Source organism: Protopterus annectens, chromosome 11.part0 (assembly GCF_019279795.1).
Source record: "Protopterus annectens isolate FY-2018-M chromosome 11.part0, PAN1.0, whole genome shotgun sequence".
Classification (NCBI taxonomy): Eukaryota; Metazoa; Chordata; order Ceratodontiformes; family Protopteridae; genus Protopterus; species Protopterus annectens.
Window position 1 is genome coordinate 305,601,642 of NC_056745.1, and position 23,381 is coordinate 305,625,022.

At 37.4% G+C, this 23,381-nt stretch overlaps 1 protein-coding gene across 2 annotated transcripts in view; it reads left to right on the top strand.

Moving 5' to 3' along the window:
* Positions 1 to 17,167: 17,167 nt before the first annotated feature.
* The window catches only part of LOC122815359 (solute carrier organic anion transporter family member 1A2-like), a 420,483-nt gene continuing 414,269 nt past the window's right edge, over positions 17,168 to 23,381 (top strand). The window contains exons 1-2 of one of the 2 annotated variants that reach the window (XM_044087813.1): positions 17,168 to 17,271; positions 17,382 to 17,427. The gene's annotated coding sequence lies outside the window, so the exon portion shown is untranslated. The remainder of the gene's footprint in view (positions 17,272 to 17,381; positions 17,428 to 23,381) is intronic. The other variant, XM_044087814.1, reaches the window with a different exon arrangement.

The window sequence follows — 23,381 nt, forward strand, 5'->3', positions numbered from 1 at the left end:
TTAACCAGGTATATATATCTTTAATGAATATCGATACACTGCCTCCTTTAGTTTTCATGCCTTCAGGTTTTGGTCTGAATGTATGGAAGGAGGTGTAGTCCAATATGGCTGTAGTACTCTCCACAGCCTTGAACCAGGTCTCCGTGACTGCACAAATGTCTAAGTCTTCCAAGATGAAGACTGCTTCCAGTGATTGCAGTTTCATGTTAAGACTCCTAGTATTTAGTAGCACAACCTTGAGGTTCTTTTTAGAATGAATTTTTACGATGAGAATTTTGTCTTGCGACACTGCCTAAAAAAGGCACTATGGGGGTGGCCAGGAGCCAAAATCCCAGGGGTGACAAATGAAGACCATCTCTGGTACAGCATCGAGGTCTGTCGATCATGTCATCCCAGGCTGACAGATTGTGTATCACCTTAGAATGAAACAAAGAATGAAGCTAATTATTGAAGTCATAGTTTGAGGTCTAGTAACCACTCTGCCCCAAAGGTAATGCCTCAGTTCTATTGTCTCCAACATTCCTCAAGTATCTAAGCATGCCTTAAGGAGTGTGTATGATTATGCAGATTCTGTGTCTAGGGCTAATATTTTCAGGAAATATGCCTTTGTATATAACCAAATGTTTTCTATCTGATACTCAAGTCCTCAAACAATTTGATAAGACAGGGGAAATAATTCATAGGTTCATAGGTTCATAGGTTGGTACTAGGCTATCAGCCCTAGGGCCTATACAAGCCTAGCCATTCCCTGGCTATTTCTTCCCACATTATTTACTTTCCTGGACCCCTGTCTAGCAGGGCGACTGACGTGATCCCTGGGGTGAATTTCCTTTCTCCCATCCAAACATCAAGGTTCCTCTTGAAGAGGTCCAAAGAGGCACTCTGCTTGACATGTATGGGCAATCTATTCCAGAGTCTGGGGAGTCTCTGGGTCAGGAACCTATCCCTCCAGCATGTTTTGTTTATTGTGATGACAAGGTTTAGATCTCTGGAGCGTGTAGCTCTGAGGGATTGGGATTTCTTTAAGTGTAGCATGTCCAACAGCTCTGGGTTTGACATGGCCTTGTATGTTAAGCAGAGATCGCCTCTGAGTAGATGATATGCGACAGAGTATAGCTGGAGTTTTTTAAGGCGGTCAGCGTAGGGCATCTGCTTTAGGCCTGTGATTCTTTTAGTGAGGTATTTCTGAGGCCTTTCCAGTTGTTGCAGATGTCTTGAGAGGTACATACCAAATGGGGCGTTGTATTCTATAATGGGTCTAATGAGGGATGAGTACAGTGGGACAATGACCTCCTTTTTCTGGATGAAAAGCCCTTCGTGATGAGGTGTGCCACATAGAAGGATTTCCTGACTGTTGTGGCGATGTGGTTATCGAAGGTGAGACCACTGTCCACATGTGTCCCTAAGTCTCTTATCACACTTTCTGTGTTTAGTGTACTGCCACCTATATGGTAATTCATGGATACATGTTTTTTCCCAAAGGGGATAACAATACATTTCTTGGCATTGAGCTTGAGCCCATGGCTCTGGCACCAAGCATCTGTTTCTGTAAGGCCCTTTTGTAGAGTATCCACATCATTTGGGGATTCAATAATGGCTCCCAGTTTGCAGTCATCTGCAAACTTTGTTAGCCAGAGTCCCTTAGTGTTGACCTGTATTTCAGAGAAGTAGATGCCAAACAAGAGCGGCCCCAGGACTGAACCTTGAGGTACTCCACTTGTCACTTGTCTGGAGCTGGATTTGGAGTCGGCTACTTTTACAGTGTGGGTTCTATCATTTAGCCATTTAGCAACCCATTGGGTGACATAGGGATTAATACCCAACTTAGTAAGTTTATCTATGATTCCAGAGTGGGGGATGGTGTCAAAAGCCTTGGCAAGGTCTAGATAGGCTGTGTGGACCACCTTACCCTTGTCCATGGCTCTGGAGACTGATTCAAAGAAGTCAATCAGGTTCAGGAGACAAGATCGGCCCTTCACAAACCCAAACTGGGTGGGGTCCAGTGTTTGAAGGTTGCCAATGTCTTTGTTTATAAGTTCCATGATAATACGCTCCATGGCCTTGCAGATAAGGCTTGTCAGACTGATGGGACGGTAGTTTCTGGGATCCAAGGTGGATCCCCCTTGTGGATTGGGATAACTGTAGCTCTGCGCCACTCAGTGGGCACGAAACCTGAGGTGAGGCTATGATTAAACATGACACTTAGGTGAGGTGCCAGTTCATATTGTAGTTCATGTAGTACACAGCCCGGGATGTCATCTGGTCCCATGGATGCTGTATTCTTGGCTTTAGAGAGTGCGTTTTGTACCTGTGTGGCCGTTATTACTGGAATTTGGCAATCTTCTGGTATTGAGGTGGGCCATTTAGGGGGTGAGAGGGGGGTGAAGTTGGCACTGAATCGATCTGCCAGGATATGGGCAATATCCTTTGGATCAGTATATTTATTGCCATTCTGTTTTAGCTCAGAGCAGATCTGAGCATTGCCATTTAGATTCTTGACATAGTTATAGAATGCTTTGTGGTTGTCTTTGGAATCTTTGGCAATTTTATTTTCATAACTAGCTTTGGAGGATTTTATGAGGCATCTCAGTTTCTTACTGAGGCTAGAAAGGGAGTTTTTTGAATCCTGGGATTTTCCTCTTTTCTGCAAAAGTTTCTTCCTTTTGTTGTAAAGTTTGTTTATGGCAGGGGACCACCAGATTGGCTTCCTTTTTTTGGATGAGAGCATTTTGGTTCTATTTGGGATGGCACGATTCATGCATGAGTGGATGTGCTCGTACAGTGCCTTAGTGTAGGATTCCGCAGTTGAACTTTCAGTTCCCGTCTGCATGGGTGTCATGAAGTTTGTCACTTCTGACTTGAGTAGCATGAAGTTGGCTTTGGAGAAGTTTTTTATGGTGGTTTCTTTACTGGGGAGTGGGTGTGGGATGTGGATGTTAAGGGTAATTAGCTTATGGTCAGACCTGACTAACGAGGGGTGACCATAGGTATGGAGCATTGATTTGCCATGTTGGTAATGACCAGGTCTAGGATATTGGAGCCCCTGGTGGGACTATGGATTAGTTGATCCAGGGCATTGGAATTTATGAATTCCAAGAACCGCTTGCAAAGGTGTTGGGACATGAGTAGTTTTCCCAGTTAATGGCAGGGTAGTTAAAATCACCCAGTATTAGGGTGTTTGGTTCTATCTTAATATTTTCCAGTATGTTTAAAAAGGTGTAGTGAGAATCTTGGGGTATGGTGGGGGATCTGTAGCAAGCTACAATTTGGATTGCAGTCTTACCTAGTGTTAGTTGCACTTGGAGAATTTCAGACACATTGTGTTGGCCAACTAGCCTGGTGGTGTGAAGGTGCAAAGGTGTTGGGACATGAGTAGTTTTCCCAGTTAATGGCAGGGTAGTTAAAATCACCCAGTATTAGGGTGTTTGGTTCTATCTTAATATTTTCCAGTATGTTTAAAAAGGTGTAGTGAGAATCTTGGGGTATGGTGGGGGATCTGTAGCAAGCTACAATTTGGATTGCAGTCTTACCTAGTGTTAGTTGCACTTGGAGAATTTCAGACACATTGTGTTGGCCAACTAGCCTGGTGGTGTGAATATCCTTGGTGAATATTGACACTCCTCCACCTTTAGTGTTTCGGTCCTGGTTTGGTGGCCGAAAAGTGTGGTAAGAGTTGTAGCCTGGTATTGCAGGGGTGCTCTCTGGAGCCTTGAACCAGGTCTCAGTTACTGCACAGATATCGATGTTCTCCATTTTTAGGAGTGCCTCGAGAGAGTGCATTTTGAGGTTTAGACTTCTAGCATTGAGTAGCATTACCTTCAGATTTTGCATGCTTGTACCTGTTACGGTGGTGGTTTTGTCCTTTGAAGTTTGCCTAAAAAAGGCACTATAGGGATGGCAAGAGCCTTAGCCAGTAACCTGAATCCCAGGGGCGACAGGTGCAGACCATCCAGTGAGTTTTTTTAAGATTAGTCAGCCCCACATCCTCATAAATCTCCCAGACCCTCTTTCAAATCTAAGAAACAAAATAAACAATCTCTGCCTTCTCAAGCCAAACAGTGGAAAAAATAGATGGCTGGAGGTGAACATTAAGAAACAAGGATCCTTTCCTAAAAAGGGGCATTCTGTAACTTCAAAATTACTGTGTTGACATTCTTCCCACCCCCTCCCTTCCTGCTCTGCTCCAGTCTGTCAAAACCTGTCCCAGTTACTGGCTTTGTGCATTCTCCTTTGGCAACAAATTGTGACAGATTCATAAAGCTGGCACTGGATTCAAACATCTCCTTTCAGGGGAGTTTCTCCAACCCTCCAAACCAAACAGAAGTTTTTCTTCAGGTTCTTCTGCATTTATGAATATTTCTGGTACCAAAAAAAAAAGAATCTTCTTGGAGAACAATTATATATCTTTCCTTCCTGAATCTGTATGTTAAAGTACCCAAATTCAAGATATTGATCCTTCAGACTCTGTTACCTCTCATTCCCCAAGGAAGCTTTATGGCAACATTGGACCTAAAAGACTTTAGGAAATGTTTCAGATTTGCAGTTCTCTGCATTACTCTTTTGGCCATTGCAGTCATTGCAGACTGAATGGCATTCACATTTTTCCTCATTTAGATGACTTACCTATCTTTGGCTTCATCTCTTCTGAAGCATCTGGGGTTCTAGATAAGTATCCAGAAATCCTCCCTGACCCCATTGTACAGGATTCTCTTTCTAGGATGTCTTAATGACACCCTGGATTAAAAGACTTATTTTGATGCTGGAGAAGGTAAATTTTTATCTGGAAACTTTCCTGAACGTCTGAACTCAGTCTCAGACTTCAGCCACTATGTATCTCAGAATCCTGGGGTTCATGACATTTGTGATTCTCATGATCCCTGTCACCAGGTTACATTTGAGAAAATTTAATGACTTCTAAAAAAGCATAGACCCAGCATTTGCATCATATTTTATTTTCAGATTCTAGTTTTGAGCATTGTAAAAAAGGAATTGCACTGGTGGAGACTAGGTGGTAGATATTCTTGCAAACAAGCCTGGAAAACATATGCATTCTCATTTCCATGGCCAGGAATGTTTATTTGTGTATTTCCACCCTTTCCACTGAAATCCAGACTAGTTCTGAAGATTCAGAAGGACTCTATAAAAATAACTGCAGTGACCTACCTCCTTTTGGCTCAGGTGACACTAGTTCTCCCTTCTTATGGTACTGGCTAAGGGCCATTACCATAAGCTTTCTCACAAAATGAACATACTTACACAAGAGAAGAGTTTCATACACCCTGAAATCAGACATCCTCAACTAACTGCCTGGATGATTCAACTCTAATTTCTTTTAGGGTCCTGTTTTCAGAGGATGCGCAACAGGTGCTAAAGGAATAAAAAAAATGCAACATGAAAACCTTATATTGACAAGTGTAAGAAATGTTTTAGTTGGTGCCTAGCCGATAATCAGTACCCTATCAAGGGTTATGTATCACTGCTACCCAGATATTTGCGTGAGTTACTAGTCTCTTACCTTTTGTTCCCAACTGTCACGGTACATCTTGCAGCCATTTCAGCATATTGCACATGGACCTTCCATTTTCTTCAATGTTTTTAGTAAAATAGTTTCTAAAAGGAGTGTTGCACCTGAAACTACCACACAGATTGCTCCTTCTTGGGATGTTAACTTTGTGCTGGCCAATTAACAACATCTCCATTTGAACCTGCACATCAGGCAGATTTGAGTTCATTACATGGAGAAATAGTCTTCTCATTGCTCTGACTTCTGCAAGAGGAGTATCCCCTAATGGTGGGTGAACCCTAGCTGGCCTTCCATAGGGATAGGGTGCCACTAAGAACAAATCCCTCATTCATGTTCATGATTCTTTCAGGGTTTACTTTGAATTTGAATTATCTGATTGGTTGTTTAGGCTTGTCTATCCATATCCATCTTACTCCCAGGATGAAGAGGCTTTTACTTTGACTTTACTTTACTTTGACTTTAATTACCCCATATAGTCTAAAGTCTTCTGCATCAGTGGGAATGATGAACATGGCATAAGCTGTTAGATTTATTTATGTAACATTTGTTTGATGGGAAAGTCTGACTGGGACAGACCCAATTTTCAGCAGAGGCCCAGGGAAAAACACTGCAGACAAGTCTTTGGAATGTGGGAGGAAACTGGGTTTCGGCAGAGGCCCTAGGAGAAAAGCTCCAGACACATGTCTTTGGAAAGTGGGAGGAAACCGGAGCACCCAGAGGAAATCCACATGAACGCAGATAGGACATGCAGACTCTGCACAGATGGGACTCCAGCCAAGAATTGAACCAGAGATCCTTTTGCTGTGAGGTGACAATGCTAACTGCTGCACCACTGTGACATCCAATGTGCTAAATAGTAGATATCACAATACAGTACTGAGTCATTTAGAAAGAGTGTGTAGCAAAAGGTTGATTTAATTTTGAGATATAAATGAAACAAGTGTCAAGAAAGAGTTAAGAGAGGCATAGGTAGAAGGCAGGGTGGGTGACAGAGCAATAGTTGATAACAAAGTAGAAGAGAGTAGAAGGTAGTAGAATATGAAAAGGGAAGCAGAGATGTTATACTTATCCTGGAGATGTGCAGCTACAGAGCCAGGATGTTGACAGGTTTTCTGTTACATGTGTTTGGAATGCCTGCCAATTTTCAAGAGGCCTGAGAGCATTGGGAGGGCATTCCAGAGGGTAGCTACAGAGTCTGAGTATAATGAGGCCCCAATACAATTTGGGCCTTACTGATGGAGAGCAGGAGTTTGTCTTCCGAGTGAAGAGCTTTTGTAAGGGGTAGTGTTGATGCATGCCGTTTAGTGCTGAATACATACTGGGGTGGTATATTAGAATATGAGCTAGTAGCAGCTAACTATAGTGGAGGGGGTTTGGGAGTTCAGTGCAATTTAGTTGTTTAAAGGTGGAACAGTGATGAGTTCTAAAGGGGGGGATAAACAGCAAATCAAGTTATTTTTTTGAAGCATTGTTCCAGCTTTGTTTGTATTGACATTTGTAGGACAGTAAGGAGTAGTGAGGCATACAGATTTGTAGGTAGGAGGTAGGCCTTAGCTATGGTTTCTCTAGGTTTTTGTTTTACATAAGAGGCCAAGCTTTTGGTGTGTTTTTTTAATAATAGCTTGGAAGTGTAGGTCAAATTTCATGTTGTCGTCAATGGTGACTCCAAAGAGTTGGGTGTTAGGGGCCTGTTCAATCAGGTTGTTATTTTGTAAAGCAATTTTGATAAGAGTTTTGATTTGGAAAAATATTTTAGGGGTGAAAAGGAGTACTTTTTTGGAGGGGGTAAGTAGGAGTTGTGAGTTGTCTAGTTAGAATTCTATACACATAAAGGATATTTGAGTAATTTTTTGAGGTTTTTGTAATATGTTTTCTTGTTGCAGCCTTGTGCACTATGCTACCTTTAGAAAACAACACTACTATGTTCATATCCAATTACATTCACCTTGTTTTGGATATTTATCTAGTATCAGTTTATTTATGATTATGACTGCATACTTAGTGATACAATATGAAGGCAACTAGATGTATGTTTTTTTAGATAGCGAAGATAACCAATTTCTATTCGTCTGGTCTTCACCTGAATATCTTACCAGAGTCTAGTTACAACAGATACAATATTTGAGATTTTTTCTACAACTTTGTATATTAGGTAGTTATTTCCTTTACCATTGCAGGTCTATGCATGCATTAGGAAGCTAATCTCATTTTCTATTGCAGGTCTGTGCATGCTTGTTTGTGTATTGCAGCACTCTGTTGGTGGGGAATATGTGCATTAGACACTCTTCTGCTTCTATTGTATGTCACTGTTCCCATCCTTTATTGTGCAGCTTAGTATGACTTTATTCTTGATTGTACTTTTTTTCATTTGCTGACTGTATACTGTTGTGTTCCTCTGGTCCATATTAGTATGTAATGGACCTATACTATTTGATATTAGGTTCCTAATTTCTGCATGCTATTTTACTGAATCTTGGCCTCAGCTTGAAGAGATAATATGTGATACCATATCAGAAGCTCAAGACAACATCAACGAGAGGTCATGAGAATGACATGATTTTTGAAAGGGACTTTTTTGTAGGGGAAAGACTGCTAATCCAAAATTTAGAGAAATATAACCCCCCTTCTGCTCCTCTGGATGTGATATAATAAGCTCGAAGACTGTTCTTTGTGCAAGGGAACATGCCATCTGCAGCAGCCTTATGCTGGGAAACAATATTTTAGCCAAATAAAAATCTTTCAACATATATCCATTATATTTCTGAATTGATACTACAACTCTTCTGGCATTTATTTATTTACATATTTATTTATTTATTTATTTACAGCATTTGTAGTGAACATTTTTTTAATTACAGAAATTAACCCTAAATGTTCGTCATTATAATCACTGCTGCAATAGACTAAACTATATAGTTTATATCCTACATAGGATGCAACAGGCTTCCAGCTTCCAAAGCTTCAGGGCACCTTCAACAGCACTCTTCTCAGTGACAAGAAAGTTCTGAAGGGCATTTTTTTAATTACAGAAAGTTGACCCTAAGTGTTCATCATTATAATTACTGCTGCAATAGCCTAAACTATATGGTTTATATCCTGTCTAGGAAGTAACATCCACCCAACTTCCAAAGCTTCAAGCCATCTTCAACATGACCAAACTGTTAGTCGGCTCAAGTTTGGATGCTAAGCCCTTCAGAACTTTCTTGTCACTGAGAAGAGTGCTGTTCTGAGGGCTTTTGAGGCTCAACAGTTGGCTGTGTCATAGCTGGGAACATAAGATCCTTTCAGGAGAAAAAAAACTTCTACTTTACTTTTTGTTAGAAAAAACTTACTTTTAAGCTCGGAAAAAGTTTTTTTTTTTGTTGACTGTCTTGTGACTTTTTATGTACTTTTAAAAGGGAAGACTTTTTTGGTTAAAAGTTGCTTAAAACAATTTTTCCTGTAGAGAAACTATTATTTTAATTTTGGGGCTGTGAATAGTGTTTAAAGTACTTTTTATTTATGTATTTATTTATTTTTTGCTAATTTCCTATTTTACTGAATATTGCTATTAACCTTCCCCAGGAATCAAGCACCATTTTCGGCTTGAGCATTGGCCATTGAATAACATACTGGTTCCTCTGTTGGACCCTCTTCCAGCGCCAAAAAAAAAAAAAAAAAAGATTGTTAAGCAGTCTTTACCAGTACAGCAAGCTGGTAATTTGCCTCAGCTGCAGGTGGATGACTCTGCTGTGGCCAAAGCTGGCTCCTCAGACCACTCATCTTTTTATTTGGATCTCTCTGTTGTAGTCCATAAAGTCACAATAGACAAGGGGTTAGACATGTCCTCCGTGGCTGTTGGTGTCATCTTACTGGGGGAAGGGAGAACCACATTTGTCATTTATAGGCAAAGTAGCAGGGAAAGTGCCCCTGTTAGCTAGAATGCTGTGCTCATCCCTAAACAAGTTGTTATTGGCAAAACTGGGTCTGATTCTTTAGAAACTATTGTCATAAAGAAACAGAAAACTAAACATTTGTCTTCTCTTGCATCAGTTACACTGGACAGGAGTATTTTAGCTGGCTTGGCTCAAGGTATTGTGCAGGCTCTTGACCCTTCTTATCATGCTGTTTCAGGTAAGAGAAAAGGGGATTCCTCTTTTCCTGAAGGGATTCAAGACATTGAACCTATAGGGGGATTTGAAGGGACAGATACAGTCTTTCTTATAAGATTTCTGGTTGAGATTCTGAACACAGTGTGGTATCTGATTCTCCCTGTGAAGGATTATCTTTCTGAGGTACTATTTCCAGGAGGAATCAATGTTTTCAGTGGAAAATAATGAGGTTTCTCCATTACCCAGAAAATGTTATGATTTGTTACAACTGAAATTTCCAAAACCTTCACTTATCACTTCAGTTTTGTTTGCTTTGGAGGATATTTTTTTACAGCCTGCAATTTCCCTGACAGTAAACTTGCTTTCCCTAAAAAAGCAGATAGATTATGTTAAGGTTTTATACAATAATCCCAGACCTGATACAGCAGCTACTGCTTTAGTAAACTCAGCTGCTAAGTACTTTGTTAATTTTAATCCTTCTCCTTCTAACAAACACGGGAAGGCTTTTGACAAGTTTGGGAAAAAGTGTACGCTTCTGCAACTTTCATTTTTATAATTCTAAATTTTCAGACTCATATGTTGACGTTTATCTAATTGTGGCAGTATGAGCAATGTTTTGGCATCAGTTTCCTCTTGTGAGGAAAAATATGCTTTGTATATCACTAATGATTGATTAAATGTACCTGTGACTTTGTGGACTCTACCTTTATGACTCTGTGGATTCTACCTCTAGTGTTGACACCACTGGAACTATTCTGAGGAGGTTTGGCTGATTGTGTTCTCAGAACCTCCCAGAAAATGTCAAAAAATAAGTTTTGAATTCATTGTTGGACAGGGCTCTAGTTTTTGGACTTTCTGCTGCAGAATTCATCAAAAAGTGCGACGAGAAGGGAAAGCTCATTCAAGGAATCTCTCAGATTTGTCACCTTTCCTTCTCTAAGATTTCCAAAGGGTTCTTTGCTCCCACATCTAACTTTAGTAAAAAGCAAAATACATAGTCCCAACAAAATGCTGGTAACAAAATGTTTAAAAAAGCAATGGTAGTGAAGTTCCAAAAAGAAAACAGGAACCACTCTGAACAAAGGACAGTCCAATAAATCATAATGACTATATGAGGGATCTTGGTCTCCCTCCCACCCCGGCAGCCCTTTAATACTCCTCAGAAGTCTGAAGCTCCATTTCTCTCTTTAGCAAAATATTATTTTAGACAAATGGATCCTGAATGGAATTCATCAAGGCTACATATGGCAGTGGGAGGTTCTCCCTCCTTTCCAGGGGATTCTTCTTCATCCACCAAACCTAACTGTTCTTTTTCATCATGTCTTAGAAGTATATGCTGTCTCATGGGGAAATAGAAGTTCTTTGTCTTCCTCTGTCAGGAGAAGGATTTTATTAAAGAATGTTTCTGGTTTCAAAGAATGAAGATTCTTTGAGACCAGTTCTGCATCATTCTTTCCTGAACCAGTTTGTGAAAGTGCCTATATCTAGTATGTAGTCAATTCACAACTTATTACCCATTCTTCCTCATTTAAGTGATTTATTGACCTTAGATTTAAAAGATGCACATCTTCACATTTGCATTCATCCAGGTTCCAGCTGTTTCTGAAAGTGTTGTGTGTCTGGATCACATTCTTTCTTATCGGCCTTACTCTTTGTTCTGTCTACTACTCCAGGGGTTTTCACAAAGTGTCTAGTTCCTCTGATAACCTACTGCAAACTGCAGGGGATTCATATTTTTACGAGTTGACAATGGTAAGCACTTTCACAATAACTCAGTATTGCTTCAGACCAAGGATAACAACTGACATAGATCCTTATATAACATTTCTAAATCTCAAAATTCAAAATAGCCATTCAGAAGCTAGCAGATCTAAAATCAATTACAATTTAAAGACAAAGTAACTAATTCCTAGTTTAAATTGTATGTACAATACATTAATGTAATATATATTATAATATTAATATTAATGTAATAATGTTTTTGTTTATGTATTTCGGCTTTTCCCGGTTAGGGGTTGCCACAGAGGAACTCCGGTCCGCTAATGATTGGCAGTAGATTTTTACATGCTGGCTTGCCGAGCGTAATGCACAACCTTCAATGAAGGAACACCCATTCACGCATGTCACCACACAGAAGACGCTCTAACTGAGAATCGAACGGGCAACGTCTAACTGTAAGGCGACAACGCTACCGCAGCACCACCACTGCAGTAAGCAATATTGAGTTATTGTGAAAGCGCTTACCATTGTCAAATACTGGAATAAATTTAACTGGTGTTTTTATTCAGTCGTATCTTTTCTTGGAATGTGTGTCCTTCACTTGGGATTTTTTGTATATTTACAAGGTGACGTTTGCTTTTGGGTATTTGGTGATTACATGTGCGATATGGCAGAAGGAAACACAACTAAAGATGGAATAAATACAGGGAATCAAATGGAGAATGTAACAAATGACCATCGTCTTTTCAACTTTTTGAAAGGAGTACGTAATCCTTTACTAACTGAAGAAACAGCAGCGTTTCAACAGGTATCGGCTGCACATAGTAATAATGACATTTCTATACACAATTTAAAACGTGCAATAGAGAATAATATTTATAAACATAAGTGTTTGCAATGCCAGAGGTTCCATCTAGATGCATGTATAAGTTTGAACATAGTGCCTAGAGGGCTTTGAGTGCTAAACATGCCCTCATATGGCACTACATATTCTGTACTGTTGGCCAAATGGCAACAGATAAATCTGGATACAAGCAAAGCTTATCTACAGTTATTGGTTGACTTTTTTTATCCACATGAGACGGATTTAACAGAACAAATTTATAATCAACAACGCGAATTAGCTGAATTAGCCGGCGAAGAAAATACTGAGCTCTTTGTCAATGATTTAATAGACAAAATTGGTGTATATGAGCAAAGGCTGCTCACCCAAAAGAAACGAAAAATAGCAAGAGATCTACATGATTTCTCTAATCAACATGTGTTTACTTGGCCACGTTCAAGAGAAGGGACAGTACAACATAATGTTGTTCAGAACATGAGCAGTACATCACACATTATTCAGCAGCCTGTATTAACAATTCAACTCAAAGCCAATGTGAATGCTGTTACCGTGAGGGCAATAGGAACAGGAAATCTGGATAATGCACAGCGGTCGAGCTCATCATCCACCGTTACTAATACACCCGAGCAGGGATCTTCTGTTTATTCTACACCTTCCATGGGAGATCTAATGGAATCTAACTCTGAAGCATTTAATAGTGACCAGAATAGTGATTCTAACATCAGTGGAGGGACAGTTGTTTGCCGGAAAATTTTAAACCAACAGAATCAACAGGTTTTTCCGAATTTACCACTACCGTTCAAAAATCAGCGGAAGCAAACAGAAGGACATGATATAATATGCGGGAACAGCAAGCGCAAGGAACCCCCAGCCCATGTGAACCCCCGAACATTGAAAAAGATGTGGGGCTATCAGGACAATTGATCTGGAATATTTCCAGGTATGTACTGAGTGACGCTGAAACTTCACTGTTGAAAAAAGGGCTAGGGTTTATCCCTACTACCTCGACTGATGTTAGTGAACTTTTGATAGAACTTTGTTTATTTTGTAGAAATGTGGCTTTAAAATCTATATTTAAAATGCAAGAACATCCTATTAGTTCCTGTTATAGAAAACATAGTCTCTATATTCCTCAACTTCCACACAATGTTGACATTTTCATTAAAGCATGTGAGAATGATATATATGAGGCTGTTTATTTTCATAATAGTAATAATAAAAGCAATCTGACATCATTTGAACGACAAGCACTTGACAAATTATGTAATAATAACGATATTGTAATTCAACCATCAGATAAAGGTGGTCCTATTGTGATCTTAGACTATGAATATTATTCTGAAACTATGCTTGAAATGTTATCTGACATCACTACCTTCAAGAAAGTTGATTTTAATATTGTTGAGATCTTAAGAAATAGGATAGCTAATGATCTAACTGAATGTTTGTCTACAGGACTAATAGATAAACCATTATTTGAATTTTTATGGTAGCAGAACCTTTAATACCTCAAATAAAAGGGCTACCTAAAATCCATACAAATGCATATAAACCACCATTACGCCCCATAGTTGCAGGAGCAGGATGGTTGACTGAGCTAATATCAGTATACTTAGATAAGGAACTTAAGGATTACCTTAATGAATGTCCTATAATATTAAAAAGTACTGAACAAGTTCTAAGAGATCTATATAAGGAATACCATGAAAGTTCCAAAGCGGAATTCTTAGTAACTTTTGATGTCACCTCCTTATTTACTTGTAGTCTAAATAACGAAGGAATTAATATGGTACATAAATTCATGATGAGATTAGGAAAGATAACACCAACACGTATCGATTTCTTATGTATGTTACTGGAGATAGTATTAGAACATAATGTTTTCATTTTTCAGAATACATGTTATTGGCGAACAGCTGGTGTTGCTATGGGCACCAGCTGTGCAAATACTTATGCCAATATTGTTATGGTAGAATAGGAATATCAATTCATATTAAATAAGCAGAATTCACATAAAGGGTTTTATCAACGTTTTGTCGATGACCTTTTTCTCATTTGGGAGGGTGATGAGGATGCATTAATAGAATTTCATAATTACCTGAACAATAGTAGCCCTTTTTTGAAATTTACTATGAAGTATTCCACTAAATCAATGGAATTCCTTGATGTTTCAGTAACTAAAATGGGCAATTTGCTGTCTACTAAACTATATAGGAAGGCATGCTATTGTCCAACATATTTGCATAGAAATAATATGCATCCGAGATTCACCTTCCAAAGAATAATGAAGGGTCAAGCTTTCAGGGTATCTCAGTTATCATGTGAAGAACAAGAATTTACATCAAGTTTGACCCAACTAGCTACTGCATTTGAGATATCAGGCTATGACAGAGTTGAGATTACTCGAATTTGTAGAGAGGTGACCAATGAGAGGATGAATCGTGCCCATCCCTATTATAGCAATAGACCCATGAATAGAAAAATGAAATCTACATTGGATCAAGTACCATTGATTCTTACATACACTCAGAATATTTCTAATATACAACAGAGTGTTAAACGGAATTGGTCCATACTTCTCACAGATCTTGAAACCACAGCTAAACTGGGGCGTCAGCCTACTTTTATATATAAGAACAAGAAGAATCTGAAACAATTGTTATGTAATGGAAATGCCAATATAATACCTTCTCGAGTGAATAATTTGAATGGGACACATAAATGTGGGAAGTGTGCCCATTGTCAATATATAGATGAGTCTATATTTTTTAGACATCCTGAGACAAACAAACTTTGGGAATTAAGGACCCAAGCTGATTGTAATACAAAAAATGTAGTATATTGTGCACATTGCATATGTTGTTTTAAATTTTATATAGGTAAAACAAATAGACATCTTAGAGAACGTATTAGGGATCATATATATTGCATTAATAAAGGTTTAGAATATAGTGCTTTAGCCAAACACTTTTTAAAGGAAGGATCACAACATACATTTTTATTTCAAGTGTTGCAAGTGGTGGATGAAAATGTAAGGATGGGAGATATAGTTAATAAAATGGAAACCTTAGAATTGCAGTGGATTTTACGCTTGGGCTCTCATAGGGGACACGGTCTGAATGACAGTGTCCCACTGAAGCCTGTTCTGAAGTCTAGAAGGGTTAATAAATGTTAGAAAGGTTTATAATATTTATAGTTTACATACAGTTATATCATGTAGTTATATATTATGCTCTGCAAATTGCACATGTATTTGTTTTGAAGCTTAGAAGGGTTAATAAATGTAAGAAACGTTTATAATATTTATAGTTTATATACAGTCATAACATGTAGTAATATATCATAATTTGCAAATTGCACAAGTATTTGTACTCATTATAGATCGTATTTATATTTAGATATTGTATTTATATATGTATCTTTTAGCCACATTTATAATTATAAATACATGATACAGTTTTATTTATTATTCTTATTTTACTTTATTTACTTTATTTGTTGAAAGTTTATAGTATCTTGTATGTATGTAACATGAGCTGTAAGGAAATTTGCTTAGAAGCTATAATGTTATCTAATGTATCGTACATACAATTTAAATTAGGAATTAGTTACTTTCTCTTTAAATTGTAATTGATTTTAGATCTGCTAGCTTCTGAATGGCTATTTTGAATTTTGAGATTTAGAAATGTTATTTAAAGATCTATGTCAGTTGTTATCCTTGGTCTGATGAAGCAATACTGAGTTATTGTGAAAGCGCTTACCGTTGTCATATACTGGAATAAATTTAACTGGTGTTTTTATTCAGTCGTATCTTTTCTTGGAACATGTTTCCTTCACTTGGGATTTTTTGTATATTGACAAGGTGACGTTCACTTTTGGGTATTTGGTTTTTACCAGTTGAGATGACATTTCCATTAACATTTTCACTAATTAAAGTTTCCACAAAGTGAAACTGCAGTTATTGTAAAATATGCTAGCAGTATGATTTTTTATTTAGTCATCTGTTAATCAGGTAAGCATATTGGATACAAGAGTCCCTTTTCAGGGGTGTCATTGGAGTACTGTCTTAATAACTGACTTGAGTACTTGAGCAGAGTCATTAAACAGGCAAATGGAGATAGAAGGAATCAAATCCTGTACCCGTGGCTACTGCAAGTGGCCGATTAACAGCGTAGAGCCTTAATCTTCTGTGCTAACTGCAAGACAATACTTAAATAACTTATCAGCCAAATGCATTTCTATTTCACTCATATACATACACACACACAGACACACACACACACACACACACACACACACACATATATATATATATATATATATATATATATATATATATATACATATGCACATGAGCGGGCGGACACACACACACACACACACACACACACACACACATCAGTTATAGTAGATTTAAGTGATAGGAAGAATTAAAAAAAAACTGGTGGAAAAATGTAACAGAAGGGAGGTAAAGCAGTAGATAAAATGTTATGCAGGGAAAGAAAAAAAAATCAGATGCAAGCTCATATTATATTAGTTTGGCTAGGATCATTTGAGATTTAAATTAACCTTGATGTTTATTCATCTGAATTTCATTTTGTTCAAGAATATAATGGCTAACTCCATCCTTGGAGTCTGTCTTTGCTACATTTGAACTCTGCATTAAGCAGATTACCAGTAGACTCTCTAATTTTTAAAATGTATAATACTGGCTTACATCCGTTTTATAATAATAATAATAATAATAATAAACCTGGCATGTATATTTGTCTATCTGTGACTTGTACACACACACACACACACACACACACACACACACACACACACACACACACACACACACACACACACACACACACACACACACACACACACACACACACACACACACACACACACACACACACACACACACACACATACAAAACAATGCATTGAGCAGACCAAAAGGTAGTACATTCCAGTTTCTTGTCACTGTTTTGCAAAATATGCAAACATTTAAAACAAACATACACTGCAGATAAACCAGACCAAAGTCTGTGTAACCCTTTCCCAAATACCAACGTTTCTGGTTCTGGATGCATTTTGTTCAGGTAAGAATCTCCTTAGGTTATGTCATATGTTATATGTCAAGCTATTTATATTATGCTAATAATATGCTATAATATTTTTATTTCTTGTAATTCATCTTGCATCATCATAGCAACCGCTTTTGGAAAATCACCTAAATTTTGCTGGATAGATTCTGGGTGAGTTAATATGTTTACATTGTTATATCAACAATCCCTTTATTTTATATGTTACTTGCTGTTGATAACAACAGGTATGTTAATTGCATTACAGACCAGTCAGATTGTATCATCCAAGATGTCTTGTTCAAAAGTGAATGACATCTGTTTGTCAGGAATAGTTTCCTATTTCAGGGAGGAAATGGATAAGAACTCCGTCACTAGATTTATCAATGCTACTATCTTTGTATGTATATGATTTCTTTCTTTAGCTGACTATTGGAATTCATAATTAGCAATCCCTAGTTCATAAGTGCAAAGAACTGCTGAATGTAGGCTTTACCATTATAGATTTGGAAATCCTTCTCTGCTGAGGAGGTTCTCTAGTAAGTTTTGAAAGGATGTTATAATGACAGAACATGGCACCTTAAACAACTTAGGGTGCTGTGAGTCTATGTAAGCTATCACGGAAGTGATGAATAGTGTAAATGACCACAGAATCCCTCTCCACATTTTATACACATGAAACAGACTCTGTGTGCATAGCATTTCTCTGCATTTTTATTTACATTTAGTTCTAAAGCTGCTAAGAACTTTGCTCTTCATACAGGATAACTGTAAATGCAGCATTTGCTGACGTGGACTGTGAAAACCAGTCAGCAGCACTCAGTGATACTACTGTTACCCATTCATCCCAGTTTCTTTAAAGAAAATAGACAGCTCCCTTCTGAACTTAGTGTGACTGCTGATCATAGTCCAGAAGAATATATGCTGAAGCAAAAACAATTGTCCGAATCTATGTTACTGCTGGTTGATACAGCTGTATTATGTTTTATCTTGATAGATATATAATAAGCTCCAAGAAAACTATAGTTATGTATAGAAAATAAATCAAAACCTAATAAATAGTATGAATTATCTGACTCAGGATTTATTCTTCTTTATCTTCTTTTCATTCAGCTTTTGCATTTGTTTTGCCTTCAATTTTTCCATTCAAGTTTTTTAACTTTACAGTCCCATGTGATGTTGACTCATTCAGTTTGTTTTCTACTTTATTTATTAAGATGTCATTTCTGCAGTTTTAGTATGCTGTTGTATTTAGTACTGACAATTTTCAGATGCTGCATTATTTTTCCAACGTGTCAGAACTGAATTATTTTCAGTTTGTTTTCAGCGACCTTTTCTCTTCTGTCTTCTCCCTAGCCATATTGTTATTGTTACTTATTTATAGATCACTTATTAATTAATATGCGCACGAGACAACCTAAAAAGGGACATGGAAAACAAGGGACATGGAAAAACAGGGAAAGATATCCTATTTTCCAGTTTTGATGCATTGTCCATGCTCATTAGTACAAATAAATGAGGTCTTCCTCTGATACACAGATCTAAAAATATCTAACATTTAGAACACTAGAAAATGTAAAAAGTAAATATTTTTATATGAATTATTTACATGTTAATGGCCTAAACTAAGCTAAACCTGTTATACCACTGAAACGTTAATAGGTTTACTAAAAGAAACAGCGAACCAATGCAGTAATATGCATGTTTAACAATTTTAGCACAGCACTACATTTGTTCCTCTTGCTACAGAATTAAATATTCTCCTCTAATTAAAGCCTCTCAGGTAGCACTGTTGTGGCCTCACTTTTTGTTATATGTCAGTTGTGTAACAATAAGACACAACTGAACAAAAAGCCAAATTATTCAAAAGCATGTTTCATATAAACATTAAAGCAAATGAAGACAACAATACTATGAACAATAAATAAAGTAAAATGCACTTTATTTCAGAAATATAATGTGGAAATCTACACTTTCCATAAATGCCAAAAAAACACTATACAGCTAAGAACATTCTCATTTTTTTTTGGCTGCCAGTGAAACGTACTGATCAAACGGACCCCTGACATTAAATGATTAACTATTATAATAAATAAGTAAATAGAAAAATCTACAATCAACTGTTTAGGGATTACTGGTTTGCTGTCATGCATACTATTGTCTTAAAGTTTGTCTATTGTCAAAAAGAATCTGATAATAGCCTTCAGGAAATGAAGGTACGTCCTTTTATAGGTATCGGTCATTTGACTCTAGCCACTTTTTATCTATCAAAATAAAAGCATTTTAACTAGTATTTCTGGTGAAGGATTTTTTATATTGTTCATTGTAGTTCAACTTATTGATAAGAAGACAGTTTGATCATGACATAAAAGGCAGATTGATTAAACCACTCCTTACCTTGGATAAATACACCTCACTGCTGTAATGCAATGATATTTTCAATACTTCTGAGCAAAATATGAAAAAATATGGATGTTTTATTTTCTTAATTGAAGAAGTTACATGTGCATGAGAGTGCGTGTGTGTGTGTGTGTGTGTGTGTGTGTGTGTGTGTGTACAAGTAATAACACATGCTAGCTAGAACATGCTTCAAACAGATATTAATGCCAAACCAGGCTGCTGTGACACATGAGCCCTTTGGGCAGCTGTTTTACAAGTCTGAGGATGTGGTAATATTGGTTTAGTGCATAGCTCCACATATATTAGTGCACTTAAAAAGTAGTAAGGTTAGATTTAGTTTCAGGGTTATTGTAAGACAAGCTTAATTAAGGAGTGAGCTGAACATACTTTACTCACCCCTTTTTTGGCAACCAGATTACCTAGTTTACCGAGTTCATTTAATATATGAAATATTTGTGTGTGTGGTGTGTGTGTGTGTGTGTGTGTGTGTGTGTGTGTGTGTGTGTGTGTGTGTGTGTGTGTGTGTGTGTGTGTGTGTGTGTGTGTGTTGGAGGGGTCTGCATTGATAAAGATTTTATGCTGTAAGTTAAAGCAACAAGTTTTATGATGAGCAGAATGTGTCACATCCACTTAGTGTCCCTTGTTAGGATATGTGTGTGTGTGTGTGTGTGTGTGTGTGTGTGTGTGTGTGTGTGTGTGTGTGTGTGTGTGTGTGTGTGTGTGTGTGTGTGTGTGTGTGTGTGTGTGTGTGTGTGTGTGTGTGTATCTAGCTATCTGATATATCTGCACTTGTACTATGTGTGTGTGTGTGTGTGTGTGTGTGTGTGTGTGTGTGTGTGTGTGTGTGTGTGTGTGAATACATATATGCATATATGTATATGCATATACATCCCACACACACACAATCACTTCTGCAGTCATCGACTGTTGTTTTTATTGTATGTTTCAGTGGCTGTTGTGCTGGCATGACTGTATTGCGTATTTCCTTCACTGGTAGTTTTTCCTTGGGTAATTGCCCCATGGCAGAATACAGCAATGAACCAGACAAAGCATACTGTTTTTTGTCACTGTGTTAGATACAATAACGGAGCAATTTGGTTGTTTCCTTGACACGTCGGGGACCACAATGTGTTTTTTTTTCTGCAGTAACAAAATATTTTCAAATTTGAGAGCAACAAGTCTGGTCTTTTGAAGTACTCCTGCTAAACAATTGACACGCTGAGAATGTAATATTCATTTAGCAAGTTCTGGAATCTTAAGTTAGCTATTCCAAATGCTGCGACACAACTTTGATCACCCCAGTCAATGAAGCTTGACAATCAGGGCAGTTATTTTAGATTTTATAATATCAGTATCATGTAATATTAATTAACATCAGCTAGGGAAATCTAATGAGGTGGCTGAAACCTGTGTATAATATGAATTTTCTACCATTTCCTCATGTTATACATTTACTGTATTTGACATTGTCATGGTTTTGTTACTTCAGTTTTTGTAAGGGAAAATTTCAAATATAGATTAATTTTCAGTTTAGTTATATAAAGTAGTTTATATTTATATACTTTCTGTCATGTGTTGTACTACATTACCAGTATTTCTTGTTTGACATTTTAGCAGCAGTCAATAACTAGGTGTACTTTAGGATGTAAACGTCCAAGAGTAAGGATTTTTTTTCCAGATTATGAAATGTATTATTCCACATAGTCAGTTGTAGCTTGCTCAAACTTAATACTAGGCAAGAAAAAAAAAAAAACGAAAAACAGGTGTACAGAGACTTTCACTGCATTTTTGTAAATACCTCATTCCACAGCTAGGCAGGTGCCTTACTCTTGTGCTTCTGTCTTGAAGGCAGTAGCAAACCATTCAATGAATCTCTAAAATAGCGGAAGTTCACTAGCTGATTGACCATTGTACTTAAATGAACATCTTCTGAAATGGAGGTGTTTGCCTAAGCTGAAGCAAATGTGAGCATCACATGGCACAATGATGAAATGGAGCAGCAGAACTGCATATTTCAAGCTGGGATGGTTTGATTTAGCAGAATGGATTTCTACTGCACCATTCACCATTAAACACCAGAGAAACTTCCATTTGAATAAAACAGAGCAAGTAAAAAAAATGAAGGGGCATGTAGGGAGGCTAATACATACACATGCCTACAAATACACACACACACACACACACACACACACACACACACACACACACACATGACCCCCCCCAACACATGCATACACAGATACAGACACACACGCACATGTGCATATACACACGAGTGCACACACGAGTGTGCACCTATACATTCACATATCTATGTCTGTCTATGATATTTCTTTATATTTTTCTAAAGTGTTCTTCATTGTAGCTGTGGTTGTGCAATCACAGAGTTAGTTAGTATACATAAGTAAGAAACTGTGGGTAGATGAAAAATGTCATGTTAATGCATATTTTAGTGATTTGTTTGTATTCTGTGGTTGTTTACATGATTGCACAGGCATTTGTGATGTGTGCACTACTGTATTTTGAGTGAATTAGTGAGATTTTCTGTAACATGTTCAGGTGTGAGTGTAGCAGAGCTGTAGTTGACTGATGCTGTGGTTCATCATTTGTCATCACCTATATGATGGGTGGTTATTGCATCACTACACGTTTAGTGATCGTCACTAACCTGGTTAACAAGAAACTATTCTTTCATGATCTGTGCCAAATGACAGTTATAAACAAGCAGAGAACTGTACACAAATGCATAAAATGAGTTGACAAAAATATAGTATTTAATACTGCCACAGAGATGACTAAACAAAAGAAACATGCAGAATTGTACAAAATAATTCATTTAATCAATGTTATATTAGTGATGTATACCAGTAAATGTTACAGTGGAACTAAGCTGAGATTTATTCATATTTACAGTGTACAGAGGTTCAGTGAACATTCAAAAGTAAGTAAATAACAATCCATTGGTTAGACTCATACTAGCAGAGCTAAGAGCCTTAGATTGGACTGCAGACGTTTTTGCATTTATATCTTTCTCTTGCATGATCTTCAAGACATTTTCTAAATATAGAGTAACATGGAGCACATCAGATTTAGTAAATACTTTTCTTCATCTTGGACACCACAAAAAGTGTGGAATAAAAATACTTGCTATATGTGGAGTATTCTAATTTTAATTTAAAATCAAGGTAGAAATAATCTTATTGTAAGGAAGTTCATATGTAAGAGTCTATTTTTAACAAACATTTTATGGTGCGGCCCATATGTATGATTCTTATTATTAATGAGACTTATGGTGGCACTCCTACAGCAGTACTACAAAACTACATCTGCATCGTACTCACAGCTTTGAATGCTGTAACTCACTTCACACTGCCACAAACAGCACAAGTGAGCCAAAGCAAAGCGGCAAACATTTTAAAGCTATTTGTTGATAAGAGGTGCACTTTGCTTTCTGACATTATTTGCTCAATGTTATATGTTCAGTGCTAAGGAATACAAAGCTCAGGGCTCACTAGAAATTATTTAAGAGTTTGTCATAATATAAACTACGTTCAAACCCCCAGTGGTCCATCTAAGAACCTGCATTTCTTTTTAAGTTGTCAATACTATATATGTTTCTAATATCAAATGGTAGCATATTCCAAAGCTTTGCAGCTCTGAAATGAAAAAAAAAAAAGAACTTAAAGTAGCAGCCCTAAACTGTAGCATATGGTATGTGGACAAAGGGA